Source organism: Garra rufa, chromosome 17 (genome assembly GCF_049309525.1).
Source record: "Garra rufa chromosome 17, GarRuf1.0, whole genome shotgun sequence".
In the NCBI taxonomy this organism is placed as follows: Eukaryota; Metazoa; Chordata; class Actinopteri; order Cypriniformes; family Cyprinidae; genus Garra; species Garra rufa.
Genome location: NC_133377.1, coordinates 37,221,816 through 37,238,089, shown reverse-complemented (window position 1 = coordinate 37,238,089; position 16,274 = coordinate 37,221,816).

Here is a 16,274-nt window from a genome sequence, read left to right as displayed (position 1 = left end):
ATGTAAGAACTGTAACATTTTAATTTTAGTAGATTTACATGTGTCATGGCCTGATGGACTAATTTACAGTTTTCAAATGTTCAACTGTCTTCAAAAAGACATAAAACATGCTCACAAGGGGATTTTCATTGACCACTGGCAATGGAAATCATAGTAACCATTCTGGATCTGATTTCATGTAACTTACAAAAATGCATCTCACTACAAATCTAGTGAAATGCTGTAATCATCTGGCCATTAAAATGTTGGGAATTATGTGAATGTGAAAATAAAACCTAACTCGGGGCCGTTGCATTCCTAAACGTGCACTAAACTCACAGCACATGAAATAAACAAGTTCACTGCATTCACTGTGATCTGAGTTGTTCTGAGGTGTGGAAAACACCAGATCATGAGCTGATCTCCTGAACAAAGTGTGTGCTTTGCTATGAAAGCGTTCAGTGTTTCAATTTTTTTTCACCAACGAAAACGAGACGATAATGAAACAAAAACTCGTTTTGAATGACAAAAATTATGATGAAAATCTATTGACATTTTCGTCAATGAATAGAAACGAAATGAAAATGTTAGGGAGGGACGATTTAGGAAGAGATTCATTCAGAACGGTAAGGAGGTTAGATGCGTACATATGAACTGTATCATAGTCTATTGATCTATCCTGTGGGATAGATCGTAAAAATAAGCTGGAATACATCTGCTGTCTCATAAAACATTAAAGAATTTCGATATCTGGGAGTAAGAGAAGAGCAGACATATGGATAAATGTAATGACGCAAAAGAGAATTCAATTCGGTCCGGTTTTCTGAGCGCCTCTCACACAGCACTTGAGTAAGTTACTCTTCACGTCTCATGAACACGAAGACCTTTGATGTTAGAATAAGAAGTTTAAATATATTTTAAAAACTACACTTTTTACATACCGTCATGTGACCACAATGATATCAAGACAGTTTTGCTATCGCAATACCACTGTATTGATAATATCGTTACATCCCTATTGAACATATTTAACTAATATTTTAATATATGCATTTTTTTTTAATTAGAGGAATCTGTTTTGAATGTGTACTGCTAACTACAAGTAGTTCTGCCAATTCGTCGTGTGACTCGTTAGGCTGATTCAAACCGATGAGTTTTTAGATTTTTATTTTTGTTGGCTAATTCAGACCAATCTCAAAGGCTCAAAAGAGTCATTTGTGTGCAAATAGTGCAACACTGTATGTTTGTCAGGACAATGCAATAGAAAGCGGGTTGTCTTTCTTTCATGCTCACATCTCTTTCTCTCTCTTATCACATTAAATTCAGTTTTTTCACATTACTTTTTGTCTTGCAATGCATTAATAGTCAAGGTATTAATTTGATATGTATAGGAGCCATGCTCCTCTTTAGCTTCTTCCAAATGTGAAAAATCTGTCATAATTTACTCACCCTTAATCATTCCAAACCAGTATGGCTTTCTTTTTAAAAGATATTTTGTACTAATCATTCTGATTCTTTTGTACTGATGTGCTAGTTACTCTTTGCCATGCTGTTATAATTATTGTGGACTAATGCTTTCAAACTTAAAAAGGATGCAAAAGCACTATAACTCAGGATTTTGACTTAAAGGGTTACACCACCCTAAGAACAGCTTAATGAGAATCCTTCATAAATCTGCTGCTGTCAGCAAAAAGTAGTACTGAGGTCTTCTTGCGGGTTTCCGCCAAAGTAAAAGTAAATGATAAATGTTAGTATTGTAATTGTATTGTTGTTCTGTAACATAAAATAAAAAGTAAGACAAAAATAATAACAATCATTACAACAGCTCTATTAATACATTTATTATAACATTCTCCTTTGCTCAGCAAAGCTGCATTTATTTGTTCAATAAAAAACACACGCCTGATTTAAGAAGGGGGTCTTAAAAATGGCCAAAGAATATTATTTTACGAACTTATCAATTTTAATTTTAATTGTGCTTCGTTGGTAGGCTATAATGTCTACTAGAATGTTAAAAATGTTCAGTGTTAAGTAAATATTTTTCAATTGTTGTTTTGTAATTTTTTTTAGTTTGAAAAGCAAGACAAAACTGTAAAATGCACATTTTGGCTATTTAATTTATGCAATGGTGAAAACAAATTGGCAAAATACATGGGGGGAAAACATGAAAAACCATGTTCGGTAATCAGCCTTCGGCCCAGTGTTTAATTTTGTTCGGCTTCGGCCAAGAATTTTCATTTCGGTGCATCCCCATTAATTACTTACCTCCATGTCGTTCCAAAACCTTAAAAGCGTTCATCTTCGAAACACAATTTAAGATATTTTGGATAAAATCCGAGAGCTTTGTAGCTGTCCCATTGACTGCCAAGTAAACAGCACTGTCAATGCCCAGAAAAGCATGAAAGACGTCGTCAAAATAGTTCATGCGTATGCTGTTTGCATCCAGAGGATACTCTCCAAAGTGTCACTACGGTGACGCAGAGGTGAATTTTTTTGGAATAAAGTCGTTATTGTTGTTTTCTTTGCGTACAAAAAGTATTCTCGCAGCTTTGTAAAATTATGGTTGAACCACTGATGGCAGATGGACTATTTTGACGATGTCTTTCATACTTTTCTGGGCCTTGACAGTGTTATTTACTTGGCAATAAATGGGACAGTCACAAAGCTCCCGGTTTTCATCCAAAATATCTCTATATTGTGCTCCAAGACGAACGAAGCTTTAACGAGTTTGCAATGACAAAATGTTCATTTTGGGGTGGAGTAAGCTTTTAAATTTAAGTCTGTTCCTCACGTAAAGCTACTATATGGATTCAAAGAGACCACAACATTCATTTAGTGTTTGTTTTGTGTGAGTAAATGATTTTAAAATTTAATTTCTGGATGGACTGTTCCTGTAATCTGTCTTAACATATGGGTGGGCGACCACTGAAGTAATTGGGTGTTTTTTGTTGAGATCATTAACAGTCTTGGTAATTACTGAAGAATTTGAAGGGGGAGGTCCCGTCAATAACATCATTAGTATTGATCCATTCTTTTATTGATCCATTTGCTTTATTTTTTGGCTTTGAAGAACCGCACATAAATGTAAAAAGGCTATTTGCTTCAACATCATTAACATACGCAAAGACCTTCACTAGAAATTCATATGACCTTCCGCTGAACTATATTTTCACGCACGTTTTGCTTAGTCATTGTTAATGTCAGATTGCCTCATGATACATGTGCATGAACATCTGCTGAGTATCATACATGATAATGTATGTACCATCTGTGGCGCATTCTTCACACCACGTAATGGAAATTTCATAATATAACAGGATAATCGTTGGCAAGCATCAACATCAAGCAAGTTAGTCTGAGGTCAGGCTGTAAAAACCATGGGCTTTAGATTTCATTAAGACTGATCACACTTTTCCCTTTCTGACCAGCGTTGATTTAATACCTTTTAGTCGTGCCCACAAAATACCACCCTGATGGGTAATTTCAATAGATTGGCAAGATTTGCCACGATTTAAAAGTTACAGGGTGGATTTATGCTTTAAATTGACTGCAGGCTGCGAATGAGTCAGCAGGTTTGTTGTTGGTTCTCCAGTGGCTTGCTGTCATTTGAACCAGATAGAGTTTTTTTCATACCTGAGTCATTATTGACTAATGTGAAAAGACAGTAGCTATTCCAATGGGATACAGGAAGCGATTTTATCTGTACTAGTAAGGGGTCGAGGTGCCAGTCCCAATCGCCCCGCAAACATGACATGTTTTTGTGTGTTTCCAAGAAGTGCCTGAGTTTCTTTGGAGCTGCGGGCACAATTCATGATCCTATTAACAGTACTGATTTGATTGACATGAATGTCAATATCATGAATGATTTGTTTCCTTATTAAAACACTAAATGTGCATGGAAGTTATTAATAGTTTACCTGAGTTGACATGCTTTTGCAATGCATGCGTGAACATACACTACCAGTCAAAAGATTTTTTGTTTTTTAAAGACGTCTCTTCTGCTCACCAAGCCTGCATTTATTTGATCTAAAGTACAGCAAAAGCAGTAACATTTTGAAATATTTTTACTATTTAAAATAACTGTTGTCTATTTGAATATATTTTAAAATGTAATTTATTCCTGTGATCAAAGCTGAAGTCTTCAGTGTCACATGATCCTTCAGAAATCATTCTAATAAGCTGATTTGCTGTTCAAGAAACATTTCGTATTATTATTATCAATATTTAAAACAGCTGAGTAAATTTTCTCAAGATTCTTTGATGAATAGAAAGATCCAAAGATCAGTATTAAAACGCTTTTGTAACATTCTACACTATACCATTTATTACAGCAATGAATACTTTTATTAAGCAAGGATGCTTTAAAAGACACTTATAATGTTACAAACGATTTCTATTTCAGATAAATGCTGTTCTTCTGAACTTTCTATTATATTTAATAATAAATATATTTTGAGTAGCAAATCAGAATTTCAGAATGATGTGACTGGAGTAATGATCCTAAAAATGTTGCTTTGAAATCACAGAAATAAATTACATTTTAAAATATATTCAAATAGAAAACAATTATTTTAAACAGTAAAAATATTTAGATTTTTGCTGTACTTTGGATCAAACAAATGCAGGCTTAAGTGAGTAGAAAAAATCTTACTGGTAGTGTATACAATTTATTATATACTTAATTTCCATAATTAAGCATTGCATTTGATAAAACTAGCAATTTAACTTAACATGAAAAAACATATTTTTAAAGGAACTAACTTTTCTAAATATATATATATATATATCTGGTGATATTGATTCAACATCTTGTCATGTCTCAGTAATATATTTACATTCTGTTTTTTTGTATTTCAAATATCTTCTCATTGGCTCTAATTTTAACATCATAATTTTTGCATTCAAATCTTTACATTTTTACATTTTTAAATGCTAATATTAGTGCATTCCACTTGTGTTAAATGGAACATTTTGTTCATCATCTTGTTTTAAACTGAAAAGGGTTTAAGCATAAAAACAGTATAATATAGTACTACTTTAAATTGTTGTTTTTCAAAAAAAATATTAAAAAGTTTTCTATTTAATTTAATTGCATTTTTGTTTTTGTTTATCTGAGCAAAAAATTTATATCATACATTTTTCTCTAATTTACAGAAGACACCCACTAAAATGTCATTCAGTGTAACAATCAGACATATTTACAACAAAAATCAATTTATGACATATTAAAAGACAAATTACTTTCACCCCAAATACTAATTAGTTTTAATTCTACATTTTTTAAATTTGCCACTATCCTAGGTTTTGCCCATTTGTCAGTAAGAATTTTGTACTAATTTAAAACACAATAAAATATAATATGCTCCCTTATTCTTTTATATATTTTATTATGTTCAAGTCAAAATAAGCATGTTAAGCAATTTTACATAAATATTGTGTTACACTGACAATGTAACATTACTTTTTATTCTCCAAAAACGTATTGAAACTTTAAAAGTAGACACTTTACTTACATTTAATGTGCTTTTGATGTGGACATCTTAACGTCTTTGACCCAGAAATATGTTTAAACTTTAGGTTATTTGCTTTTTTTAATGAAGAAGTGCGTTGCACTATAGTTAAATAGTCAAGATCAATTTTTAGATAGTTATTTACAGCCTTTTATTTGACTTCCCCCTCAATTGATTTCTAAGGGCGTAGCGGTCCTTTGAACGGACATATATATGCTTTCAGTTCTTTGACAAAGGACTCATCATCTGTCTATTTAGTTTCTTGTTATTAGCCTCGGTTTATAGCACAATTGAACTGGGGATAACCCCGTCCCTTGGGTGGAAAGGAGAGAACGTCATGCACCACTAAAAGGCAACACAAAACACACACACCATACTGCATCTTCCTCATCTATTACACACAGGTACTTTCTGTTTTTTGTTTTTACAGCCACAATAAAGGAATATGCATATCACTTGGTGTGATTGCAGTACATTTTTTAACCCTTGTATATAATAGCATTTAATAAACTGATGAATTTAATGTGATTAGATTTAAAACAAACCATTTTTTGATAATAGCAGCAATCGTAGTTGTGTCATCTCCTTTCATTTTCTACAGCTCTCTCTCAGTTTCGTGAAGGATCGCACATCATTTGGCTGTTGGTAGTTGCTAGACATGATGCAAACATTCCCTATCCCAGAATGCACCATTATATATCGCAGGAATCCACGCGTTAGAGGCGGAATGCGATTTACGTCCACTTTGGAAATATAATCTTATTTTCCACCACTTCTCCTCATGTTTGTCAACAGAAACTAATGCAGTATTATGAGGCTAAAGGAGGTTACTGTCTAATGCTGTAAGGACTTCTGATGCCTGTGGCCAATGGCCATCCTCAGCGCAGATGGGCCAACGGCAGGGAAGCAAGCATTTCTGCATTACCCCCGCACCTGATTTTACACCGCAAAATCCCGAGAAAACCCGGCACAGATTCGGCTGTGCGTTTCCGAGAGCCTGTCGTATCTACTGGCGAAGGTCCTGGTCACCTGCTTGGAACGGACTACTTTTTTTAAACGTCCTTTTCCGGTGACAACTTATTCTGCATCATTCTGGCCTTCCCCTCCCCCAGCGCTCCCTCTTTCCCCGTGGAGGTCTCTCTCTCTCTCTCTCTCTCTCTCTCTCTCTCTCTCTCTCTCTCCCCATCCCCCCTTTGATTGCACTTTCCTGACCCTCCCCCTACAGCTGCACACTTATTCCTCTTGATTCTCCCTGCCACACACTCGTACACGCTCGCTTTCGCATCCTAAGCATACTCACTATTGCTCCATCCCTGCCAAGGGCTTTTTTCCAATCGCAGTGTGGGTAAATAAATCAAAGTATGAAAAAAAAACTGAAACTGACACACATTCACTCCGTGGAAAGCACCACTTGAGCAATTCAGTGCGTTCTTGAAACTTATGAATGTGGGAGATTCATCTGTCAGAATTCTTTTTCAATTAAGTAAAAAAACAAAACAAGGCATATTTCATGCACATTTTAAAAAGTATTATTAGTATTACTAATATTTTTTTTTTTTTTTTTAATGAACTATAGTGGCATTTGATACACACTTAAGAGCATGGCATGAAGGAATTTAATCCAGAAATATCTAAGCTAGAATTTAATCAAATGATCAATAGCAACAATAATGCTGATTAATCGTGCTGATCTATTTATTTATATCTGTACACTTTATTAATTCAGTGCATTCTTGAATGTTATGAATATGGGGAATTATATCTGTTAGAATTTTGAAAATGAAATAAAAAATAATATAAAAACAATATTTCATGCACATTTAAAAAGTAATATTTTATTATTAATATATATATATATATATATATATATATATATATATATATATATATATATATAAATAAATTTAATTCTGAAAAAAAATATATATATATAGCTGCATTTAATACCACATATTGACGTAAAGGGAAAATTTAACCCAGTAATTATTTTAGGCCATATTTAACCTAGAATTTAATCAAATTATTAATAGCAACAATCATGCTGATCTCTTTATAATATCTGTACGCTTTAGCAATTCAGTGCATTCTTGAATGTTACATCAGAATTTTTAAAATCAAATAAAAAATTATATATATATATATATATATATATATATATATATAAATACAAGAGGCATATTTCATGCACATAAAAAAAAAAATATTGTTATCATTAATTATTATTATTATTAATTCAGAATTCTGGTTCCGTTCTTTTTTCAGTGAACTAAAGCCATATTTAAGCTAGAATTCATTAAAATGATCAATAGAAACAATCATAAAGAAATCACTCTTTATAATATCTGTACACTTTAGGAATTCAGTGCATGCTTGAATGTTATGAATATGGGGAAATACATCTGTCAGAACTGTTTAAAATTAATTTAAAAAATATATAAAAAAAAATAAAAAAAAATCACGAGGCATATTTTATGTGCATTTAAAATTTAGTATTTATTTATTTTTCAGAATTTTGATTCAGAATTTTTCCAGATTTTTCTCGAACTACAGCTGCATTTGATTTCACATATTTAAGAACATGACATGATGGAAAAATGAATACAGTAATTGTTTTTAGCCATATGGGGAATATCTGTCAGAATGTTTTAATTAAATAAAAAATAATATAAATAAAAATTTTAAAATCCCAAGAGGCATATTTCATGCACATTTAAAAAGTATTATTTTATTAGTTTAATTAATTAATTATTATTATTATTGTTTTTTTTTCTGAATTATGATTCAGATTTTTTTTTTTTTTTTTTTCAATAAACTATAGCCGCATTTGATATTTAAGAATATAACCTAATGGAAAATTTAATTCAGTAATTATTTTTGGCCATATTTAACCTAGAATTTAATAAAATGATCAATAGCAACAATCTGATCTCTTTATAATATCTGTACACTTTATGAATTCAGTGCATTATTGAATGTTATGAATATGGGGAATGATATCTGTCAGAATTTATATAATTAAATAAATAAAAAATATAAAAAACAATTTAAAAAAAATCACAAGAGGTATATTTCATGCACATTTAAAATGTGATATTTTATTATTATTATCATTATTAATTAATTTTATTTCTTTTTTTTTAATTCTGATTCATATTATTTTATGTTAATAAAATAATTATTAATTTAAAAAAATTTACTGTTATTATTTCAGAATTTTCTTCTTCAATAAACTGTAGCCACATGAACATGACATCATGGAAAATTTAATCCAGTAAATATTTTTAGCCATATTTAATCTAGAATGCTGATCTCTTTATAATACCTGTACACTTTAGGAATTCAGTGCATTCTTGAATATTATGAATATGGTGAATGATATCTGATACAAGAGGCATATTTCATGCACAATATTAAAATGTAATGTAATATGTAAAATTATGATTTTTTTTTTTCAATGAACTATAGCCGCATTTGATACCATGCTATACCATGATATTTAAGAACATGACATGATGGAAAATATAATCCAGTAATTATGTTTTAGCCATATTTAAGATAGAATAATAAAATGATCAATAGCAACCATCATGCTGATCTCTTTATAATATCTGTACCCTTTAGCAATTAAGTGCATTCTTGAATGTTATGAATATTAAATAAAAAAATTATATAAAAACTAATTAAAAAAATTCACAAGAGGCATATTTCATGCACAAGTAAAATGTAATGTTTTATTATTTAATTAGGTTTTAGCATAGAACTTTTACAATGAAATAAAATTTAAAAAAAAAAAATTTAATTTCACAAGAAGGATGATACCACATATTTAAGAACATGACATGATGGAAAATTTTATCCAGCACTTATTTTGAGCCATATTTAAGCTAGAATGAAATAAAATGATCAAAAGCAACATTCATGAACATTTAAAATTGAATATTAATTATTACAATTAATAATTCATTAATTTAATATTAATGTATTGTATTTTAAATTAAATACAAAAATAAAAATAGGTCTATTTCATGCACATTTAAAAAAAAATTTTTTTTTAATTATTATACCACACATTTAAAAAGAATCTCACTGCTTTTTTAGGAGTGTGAATCTTTTATATCTTTTATATTATTTATTAAAAAGCAGTATCAGCAGTAAAGTAAATTTATGATACTTGGTGACATATTGCAGCAATACATGCTTGTACAGCTAAATGCATAAATGGCTAAATGGTGTTTGTATGTGTGTTTGTATTCCAATCACTGCGTGGTTACGACTATGCCTGCAGTATATTGTGAGGACAGTTTTATTGCAGGGACAATGTCACGTCCTCTATGCTGCACACCACCCACCAGTCCTTAACACCGCCAATAAAACGGCTAAAACAAAATGGCTTCCTGTCTAGTTATGGTACAGCTGGTTGGCAAAATATACCATTAACACCAGCAAGTCAAAAAACGTGAATATTTCAGTATATTCATTTCATTTTTGGTAACTGTACACCAGGTGCGATAAAAATCCAGGGTCGCTAAATCTCTTGCGATACACTCAGTCTTGCAGAATCAGCTCACTTAGATGGTAACCAGCGGTGACAACAAAGTCAACAAATTTTATTTTATCTTGACAGCATAAAAGGGAGGCCCTAAATAATTGAAAAGTAAATATCAGGGTAGGATCTGGATTCATAGTCTATGCTACTGTAGCCCAAACAGGAAGGAATGAACTCTGAATGTAATGTAAGTCACTTTGAATAAAAGCATCTGCCAAGTGCATAAATGTAAGTTGTTCATCTTAGACTTTCTATGTAGGTGAGTCAATTACCTGATCTAACTACCTCCTGAGGTTCCTGGTGAAATAGGGCAACAGGGTGCCACTGGGATTTCTCACAATCTGATTCAGAAATCACAGTAATAAAAGCCCTACAAAAATACACAGATTGTGAAAATATATTTCTACAGCCTTGCTAGTCACCAGCATATGTTGCATTCTGGATGCTTGTTTACTCAAGCTTTCCATTGCATGCTTGTCTTGTTTGTAACTTAAATTATCATTTTTAATGTAATATTGCACTGACATAATTATGCTGGTTAACCAGTTAGACCAGCTCCAAACTTCATGACCCTTTTTACATTTAGCACTTTGTGTTCATTCATAATCAACTTCAATGTTGCTCCATGATCTTTTTGTCCATCTTATAAGCACCATGAAATCAATATTAAAGCTCTGTTGCTTTAAAGCAGGGGTCCCCAAACTAAGGCCCGCGGGCCGAATGCGGCCCGCCCCCACATTTGGACCGGCCCTCTGAACAATGCCATAGACATATTTTGAAAATGAAAAATGAAAAATTTTAAATATGTGTTTTACTTATATCATATCGGTATTTGATAATAAAGGTTGGCTTTCAAACTAAAATTTCCCTTAGTTATTAACATAGCCTAATTATTTGTTAAATTCACCAACAGAATGGTACATTCAATGTAATGTGTCATCGCAATCGAACAGGTGCGTGATGCCTGACCCAGCTAGAAAATTCAGAGCGATGACAAAATGACTCAGTAGCATTTGAGGTGAAACTAGCACTGCTTGTGGGACAGGTGCAAAAGCAAGACTTCACTCATCTCCCAGTTACCCAAAGTTTTTCAACTGAGAAACCAGTGGCCCCATTCCCAGTTGAAAAGTCTGTGGAAACGCTGAAAATGATGAAGGCAGAGTTTGACGTGTGATTCAAAAAACACAGTGGATACCGTACTTGAATCGATTTTGCTTGACAAGCCTCTCAAGGCTGCGGTTCTCTCGGTTGGTTGTGCATCTTTTTCTTCTACACTTTTTCCTTCCACTCAACTTTCTGTTAACATGCTTGGATACAGCACTCTGTGAACAGCCAGCTTCTTTGGCCATGAATGTTTGTGGCTTACCCTCCTTGTGAAGGGTGTCAATGATTGTCTTCTGGACAACTGTCAGATCAGCAGTCTTCCCCATGATTGTGTAGCTTAGTGAACCAAACTGAGAGACCATTTTGATGGCTCAGGAAACCTTTGCAGGCGTTTTGAGTTGATAATCTGATTAGCATGTCACCATATTCTAATTTGTTGAGTTGAATTGGTGTTTTTTTGTTAAATTTAAGCCGAATCATCACAATTAAAAGAACCAAAGACTTAAACTACTTCAGTCTGTGTGCACAAAATTCATTTAATACACAAGTTTCACAATTTGAGTTGAATTACTGAAATATATAAACTTTCTAATTTATTGAGATGCACCTGTATATCTTTTAAAAAAGAAATGATCATTTGTCTGTGTGGTGCATAACAAAATAAACTATTCTAGCATTAAAAGGTAGAATAAATGCAGGTAAAATCATAATAAAATAATAATAATACTAGTAGCCATAGTATTTTCTTTTATAAACCGACCCGGCCCCCCATAAAAAAAAAGAAAATTATGTGGCCCTCTCAGAAAAAAGTTTGGGGACCCCTGCTTTAAAGGGACAGTTTACTCAAAAATAATAATTCTGTCGTCATTTACTCAGCCTCAAGTTGTCGCAACCCTGTACTAAATTAAACAGTTGCTGGTAGCTATTGATTTCTATAAGAATTTTCACTGCTATGGAAGTCAATGGCTACCAGCAACTGTTTGGTTACGAACAATCGTCAAAATATTTTCTGTTGTGTTCAACTAAAGAAGGATATTCGTACTGGTTTTGAATGACATGAGGGTCAGTAAATTATGACAGATTTCATTTTTAAAAAAAGGATATTTCAGCCAAAAATGAAAATTATCTCATGATTTACTCACCCTCAAGCATCCTAGGTGCATATGACTTTATTCTTTCAGATGAATACTATCTGAGTTATATTAAAAATGTTGTGGCTCTTCCAAGCTTTATAATGGCAGTGAATAGGTGTTGAGATTTTTAAGTCCAATAAATTGCATCCATCCATCATAAAAAAGTACTCCACACGGCTCTGAGGGATTAATAAAGGTCTTCTGAAGTGAATCGATGCGTTTGTGTAAGAATAATATCCATATTTAAAACTTTATAAACCGTAATCTCTAGATTCTGCAAACTGTTGTACATGCATTCACAAGAAAGTGGCGTTCCAGGTGAGAATATGTTAGTCTCGTGAAAACCAAGTTTTGTTTACAGCAAAGGTAAAACAAGCTGCTCTTGGCTTATATCGAAATCTGACAACATTTTTCTTTACAAGTCCTCGTTTTGTACTTCTAATTTATTCTCACCGGAGTTTACGCTTACGTGACAGTTAGCGGAAGCTGGAGATATACATTTATAAAATTTTATAATATAAACTTTATAAAGTTTTAAATATGAACATTTTTCTTACACAAACGCATTGGTTTACTTCAGAAGGTCTTTATTAAGCCCCCAGAGCTGTGTGGAGTACTTTTTATGATGATGGATGCACTTTATTAGACTTAAAAATCTCAACACCCATTCACTTCCATTATAAGTCAAGTCAAGATTATTTATACAGCGCTTTTTACAATACAAGTTGTGTCAAAGCAACCTTACAGTATTAAAATAATAAAATAAAATGTCAATAATATTGCAAGAGTTCCATACTGCAACAAAGTCAAATTGGGGAGGACTCATCTGGTTCCCATGGCCTTGTGCCGGTGGCACAATTATAAAGCTTGGAAGAGCAACAGCATTTTTTAATATAACTCTGATTGGATTCGTCTGAAAGAAGAAAGTCATATACAACTAGGATGGCTTGAGGGTGAATGAATTATGGGGCAGTTTAAATTTTTGGGTAAACTATCCCTTTAAGCTAATGTCTATTAGCTTTAAAGGGTTAGTTCCCCCCAAGTGAAAATGAGCCCATTATTTACTCACTCTCTAGGCGTATATGACTCCCTTCTTTCAGATGAATACAGAGTTATATTAAAAAATGTTGTTGCTCTTCCAAGCTTTATAATGGCATGGGCAGGTGCTTCTCTTCATCAGTCCAAAACAAGTCCAATAAAATGCATCCATCCATAATAAAAAGGGGGATGAATAAAGGTCTCCTGTAACGAATCGATGCGTTTTTGTGAGAAAAATATCTATATTCAAAATTTAATAATCACTTTAATCTAGCTTGCACCCTCTGTTGTACACGGAAGCTGTTTTGTGCATGCACCTGTGAGTCTCGCATAAACCAACATTAGTTTACAGAAGCAAAGGAAGCAAAGTTTCCTTACTTTAGCAAAGGAAAACCAGTCGCCTCTTGGCTCATATCGAAATCCTCTGACATTCTTCTTTACAAATCTTTGTTTTGTACATCTAATTTGTGACCGTTGTTTTGCTTTAATCTCTCCACTTGTGCATCCACGTTCATCACTTCTGACATCCTACATTATCCGCCCAGAGCTGCTTCCATGTACAACAGTTAGCGCAGGCTAGATTAAAATGATTATTATGTTTTAAATATGAATCTTTTTCTTAGAAACACACATCAATTTGCTACAGGAGTCTTTATTTACTTCCTTGGAGCTGTGTAAGGCACGTTTTATTATGGATGGATGCGCTTTATTGGACTTCTTTTGACCTGTTTTAAGAGAAACACCTGTCTATTGCCGTGATAAAGCTTGAAAGAGCCAGGGCATTTTTTAATATAACTCCAATTGGATTTGTCTGATAGAAGGAGGTCATATACACCTAGAATGGCTTCAGGGTGAGTAAATAATAGGCTAATTTTTATTTTTGGGTGAACTCTCTCTTTAAGTCTGTGTATATTAGCTTTAAGGTCATCTATATGCTACTGTAGTTCAAAGCTTTAGCTTTTAGAAGATATATGCATTTAACAAGTTCTTGCGCACTATTGTTGAAACATGGGACTAACAGCCCTGAGGTCACGGATTCAATTCCCAATGAATGCATTAGGTGATAAAATATACGTTTACTGCAGTGTGACTTGCTTTAGATAAAAGCATACGCATAAATGTAAATGCTAAAGCACAGGGTGAGAAAGCCGTCCAAACATGAGCACAATGGGTTCATATCCAACTAGGCCAAATTTCGGCTTATCTTTGACTCAACAATTATCTTTAGACATGGCTATTTTCATCTCAGTATGTCTGCATACTTTGTCTTCATATGCCGAATCATCAGTATATAATTAGCCACTTCTCTCCAATGATAAATAGATGACGTTGGAGAATGTTTTATATGTTGGCTGGTGCACAAGCTGATCATCATACGATGCGCTCCCTCTTAGCTTTAATTCATTTTCTTCCCAAACCACAGCAGGTTCCTATCTTCGACATAAAGGGATAGTTCACCCAAAAATATAAATAACCCTCACCCATCCTAGGTACATATGACTTTCTTCTTTCAGACAAATACAGTCAGAGTTACATTTAAAAATGTCCTGGCTCTTTCAAGCTTTATAATGGCAGTGAATGGCTGTTGAGATTTTGAAGTCCAATAAAGTGCATCCATCCATTATAAAAAGTGCTCCACACGGTTCCAGGGGGTTAATAAAGGCCTTCTGAAGCAAACTGAATCTCTATCTTCCGCTAACCGTCAGATGTGCACTCATGAGAAAGTGGCGTTCCAGAATATGTTAGTCTCACAAGAACCAAGTTTTGTTCGCTTTGCTTTAGAAGGCCTTTATTAACCCCCTGAGCCATGTGGAGTACTTTTTATGACAGATGGATGCACTTTGTTTTGCTTCAAAATCTTAACACCCATTCACTTCCATTATAAAGCTTAGAAGAGCCAGGATTTTTTTTAGCATCACTATGATTGTATTTTTCTAAAAAAAGAAAGCCATATTCATCTAGGATGGCTTGAGGGTGAGCAAATCATGAGGTCATTTTTATTTTCGGGTGAACTATCCTTTTAAACTGTATGCTGATGGATCAAATGTTTCTAAGTATCTTCTGCCCTAATATGTTGTCTCCGTTTAAGCTTGTATAGCATTGAAGTGGCTCTTAACCAGTGGGCCACAGACTGGTTTGCTGACAGCAAAAGAAAAAAAAATAGGCTAAACTGTATAATTATGCATAGTTAGGATATAAATAGGCTTATCAAACTTTAAAAGGAGGAGATGCTTCCAATATCTTTTCTTGTTGATGTCAAAGGCGATGGGAAAATGCAAAAACTATGGGATTTAGAGCACAAATTGCTCTTTTAATTGGTAAAAGCAAGTGAGTTGCCAACTTGGACAGGTTGTATGGCATGTCTTCATCTTCAAAAATGAATTAAAATATCATCCAGAATACATTTAATACGCCTTGAAACTTTTCTTATTCGGTTTTAATAATTTGGCATATAGTTGAACCTACACCATTCAAGTTATAAACTAACATATTAGTTGTATAAGAAAGTTTCAAGTCACTCAAAATCCCGATTCATTGTGTTTCTTACAGTTCTTTGTTCTCATGTAATGCATGTCAATATATAGTTTTCTTCACAGCTGTGCTTGTGTTTTCTCTCTCTGTGGCCTGTGCAAGTATAGGATTAATTTAAATAATTTAACCTCAAATAAACATTTCACATCCGTGTATTTATTTCTTTGTTAATTAGCCGTTTAACAAGCGGGGTAATGTACATTCAGACGGTCATTATTGCAAAACAAACCCTCTCAGGGTGGTACAAGACCAGATCCTGATCACCCTGCCGGGGTTTATTTTGCGATAATGACCCTCTGATTGTATAATATCCCTTACTTAAAACAAATCACAGATGTTTGTCGTGCACCCAAATAGAATATAATGACCTTGGGTTGCTTATGCTGTAGTTTTGCAGAGAATCTGTCATAAGGCTGGCAGTAAGTAGATGTG